The sequence below is a fragment of the Capsicum annuum genome, chromosome 9 (assembly GCF_002878395.1).
Source record: "Capsicum annuum cultivar UCD-10X-F1 chromosome 9, UCD10Xv1.1, whole genome shotgun sequence".
NCBI classification, from domain to species: domain Eukaryota; kingdom Viridiplantae; phylum Streptophyta; class Magnoliopsida; order Solanales; family Solanaceae; genus Capsicum; species Capsicum annuum.
This window is the reverse complement of record NC_061119.1, coordinates 45,974,032-45,978,092: the sequence shown is the minus strand read 5'-3', so window position 1 is coordinate 45,978,092 and position 4,061 is coordinate 45,974,032. Positions and strand designations below refer to the sequence as shown.

General features: G+C 33.1%; 1 pseudogene; it reads left to right on the top strand.

The window, feature by feature from the left end:
• Window positions 1-258: 258 nt before the first annotated feature.
• On the top strand, window positions 259-2,713 carry LOC107841587 (annotated as a pseudogene).
• The last annotated feature ends 1,348 nt before the right edge of the window (window positions 2,714-4,061 follow it).

The window sequence follows — 4,061 nt, the reverse complement described above, 5'->3', positions numbered from 1 at the left end:
TTTCCTTATTTCCTTTTCATGTCGTACTTTTTGGGCATATCCTTAATGAAAGAAATACTTCTACGGTTCATTATTGTCCTTCTGTTAACTTTGAGTGTTCTTCTTTTCCTCTTTTTATTTAGTATATGGAGAGTTCACGAATTTATGCTAATTTATATTTGTGTTTTGTTGAGAATGACTTGTTCAACGTAGTTTCTTGAATTGTAACAGTAAATCATGAGAAGAAAGGGAGAGAAGCAGTTTAGATGGTCAAAACCAATGGAATATTTGATGTTGGAGATTCTAGCTGATGAAGTAAAGCAAGGGAATAAATCGATGAATCAGTTTAAGGCCAGTTCGTTCAATCGTGTTTTGAATGCCATTAACGAATAACTAGGAATGGATTGTTCATCTAAGCATGTGGAGAATCATCTTAAAACAATAAGAAACACTTGGAGTACAATCTAAACTCTACTAAACAAAAATGGTCTTGGTTGGGATGACAACTTGAAGATGATTACTGTCAGTCCCGAAGTCTATGTGGTCCATATTCAGGTAAAATGTGCTTGTTAGCTTATTTCTTATTTGCTTATTTGTTTTATCAGGTACTGATTTCTTTTGTGAAATTCTGATTGGTAGTTCTGTTACTTTATTTTGTTGAATGAAATTGTGTGTACGTTTCAGCGGGGCGTGCTAGCGATTATTTCCTTACCTTTCTTCTTTGTTTTACCTAGAACTGGTGCCTTGTTTGAAGAATTTGATTGGTTATGTTTTACCTAGAACTGATACATTTCAGTTTTTTATGGTTATGTTAGTTGCCATACGGAGTCAGGAATAATTGATATCTCGCCATTCATTATTTTGGTTATGTTACTATGGATTACAAAAGTGAACATAACCAATCCAAATTAATGTAACTCTTCCAACATAACCAAAATAATGAATAGCGATCCTTAATGGTGACATAAGAATTCATGGAAATTCATCAATAATATTTTTTGTTTCAATTGATGATGAACATAACAACACATGGAATATAAGAACATATGCAAGAAAAGGTGACAGTAGAGCAATGGATAGTGTTACAAACTTAGTAGTCAAAAAAGTTCATACTTCTCAAGAAATTCCAATTTACACTAGAAATTATACTGTCCCTGCCATAGATTTTTCAACTAAAGGGTATGCTGGAAATCACTATCATGATTTCACTGATGTGTTTCAATGGTGAAGTTCAATTTCTGATTACTAACATTGCGAAACAAGTGAAAATTTGGCTAATATTGCAAAAAAAGTGAACTCATTTGATGTACTAATGAGAGTGCATGGTGATGGATTGACTAATATGGTTTTTTTTACCAGAAAATGCAGCTGTTATACCGATTATGGAATGGGAATGAAATGGATATCTAAAGTGAATTTTGAAATTTCAGCAATGGACATGAAATTGAAGTATTTTGATTACAAGATAAGTGTAAATGAGAGTTCTTTAATTCAACAATATCCACCTGAACATCAGGTTTTAACAGATCTACCTGCTAATATTATTACTCCTAAAGGATGGGTTTCATATAGAAAAATTTATTTAGATCAGCAAGATGTAAAAATTGATGTAAATAGATTTAGAGGAACTCTCTTGAATTATGTTGCTTGGGCTCTTCAAAAATGTTACTAAACCCGTGTTGGATCCTTCGAAAGTACACAATTTTTAGAGGATCCAACACGCACCTGTCAAAATTTTTGAAGAGTCCCAGCAACATAGCTCTTGAAAGCATTAGAGCTTTTGAGGAGTTGAGATTTTGTTTTTTTTTTTGGTATTGTCTATACAAGAAAGGCATAAAATAGGATTAAACTTCATTTAATAGATTCTTGATTCACTTCCCTTCTTTGGATAAATTTAGATGGTGTAGTTGATTTTTTTTGTCTTTCTGCTTTTGATAAATCCAGATGGTATGTTGTTGAAAGTTAATCTTGTAGCTAAAAAAGGAAAAAGAGAGGAAACAAACTTTGATATAAAAGTCTGACTATCTCTGAAGAATATGCTATTTGATATTGCAGTTTACTTTTAAAATGCTGGAAAAGTTGAATATTCATTTTGTTTCCCTTTTATTGACTATAATGCTATTTAGCTTGACAATGATTGGTTGATATATGAATTATATGCAAAGTAGTTGGTAACTACTACTGTTCTGTATTCTGTTTTTGATATGTGACTGTAATTTTTTCTAATCTTTGTATTGTAGGCACATCCCGATCATGACAAGTTCATCAACAAAAAAATTAAAATATTTGACGAAATGTCTCTTGTGTGTGGAAATGATCGGGCTAGGAAAGATTGTGCTAAATCATTTGAAGATATAGATTTTGATAGTTTTTTTGAGAAAGATAATGATAATGACATTGAAGGACCATCCATCGAAAATGATGTGCAAGTAACGAAAGCTTCTCAAATCAAGGCAAGTTGCAAAAGAAAACATTCTTTTGAGGTGCAAGATGTCGTAGGTGATATATCAATAAAGTTTGGAGAAGTGGCAACGACAATTGGAAGAATGGTTGATAGTCGTCTAGATGTGACAAAGTTGTATGAAGAAGTTATGGCAATGGATGGTTATAATGAAGTGTTCCTCGGTGATGTTTTTGATTATTTGGTGCAAAGCGACACTTTAGCTAAGGATTCATGGCAAAAAATCAAAATCTTCGTAAGGTGTGGTTGGAACGATTCAAGCAACAACAATAGTGACACCCATTGGTTGGTTTAGCTTCATAGAATTTGGAAGCAACTATTATTTGCACGCTTTTGTTTTTGATAATGTATCGTGTATTTGCTACCAAACTTCTCTCTTTTCTTTTAATTTTGATAATGTATCGTGTATTTTCTTCCAAACTTCTATCTTTAGTATATTTGTGGGAATTGATTAGGAAGCTTGAATTATGTAAGTAGTAGTTGCTTAAATTTTAGCGCCTTTGTAATATTTTGATACTCGATATTGGTATTATTTGCTATGCTTAAATTAGTTCTGACAGAATGTTGAGTTTCCTGATATACTAGTTAATTGTTTATTAGTATTTCCAAAAATATTCTTTAGAAAGATATTTTCTACTCACCAACCAACACCAAAAAATATTTTTCGAAAAATATTTTCCACCCACCAACCAAACATGATAAAATAAGTAGAAAATCAACTTATTTTCCATGAAAATATTTTCCAGAAAAAACATTTTTCATCATACCAAACACACCCTATAACTCTAACCAATTTCTCAACCGTTGCTCTATCACCTGAATATTTTTTACCTACTGTTCACCATTTGGTCCACAATAAGTGGCCAATATATCATGGGCAAACCAACAGTAATACTTTCCAAAGTTGAGTTTCATCCACAGTGAGTTAAAACCCCCCCAAACGCAATGGGCCAAAACTTCCTCTTGTGGAGTCCAACTCACAACGTAATCCCTTTCATAAGTCAAAAAAGAGGTAATCTCCTCTGGAATCCCATTAGGCCCATCACCAGAAACCAAGTCTGGTCTAACGACCCATAGAAATTATTTCCCACTATTAATCAAACCGTGCCAAAATTCCAAGATTTGGTCACGGGACAACGCAACTACACTTCTAAAGCTAACATATATTACAAATTTTACAGGTTGTCCATCCAACCATGCGAGGCAATGTTAAAACTTATAAAAATTCTAGAGTTTACATTCTGTAATGCAGCCATTGTTACATTGCTTAACTGTTGTTCCATTAGTTAGTTAACACTGTTATATTAGTTAGTTGATTAGTTACCCGAGTCTGTTAGCCAGCTGTTAAGTTGGTTAGTGAGCTGGCCACTTGATCAAGTAGTTAGGAGGTTGTTAGAAATCTTCTAGAATCACATGTGTTGATCATGTGAGCCTATAAATAGACGGCATGAACTCACATTGTAAACTAACTCAATATACAAAAACTGTTTCTTAGCTCAAATCCTTTTATTCCTTTTTTTCTTGTTGAGCTCAAGCTCTGTTGCAATGGCAGTCATGTGTGAGTGTGATGGAGTTTGAGAGATGTTTTAACATGGTATCAGAGCCATATGATCATGGATCT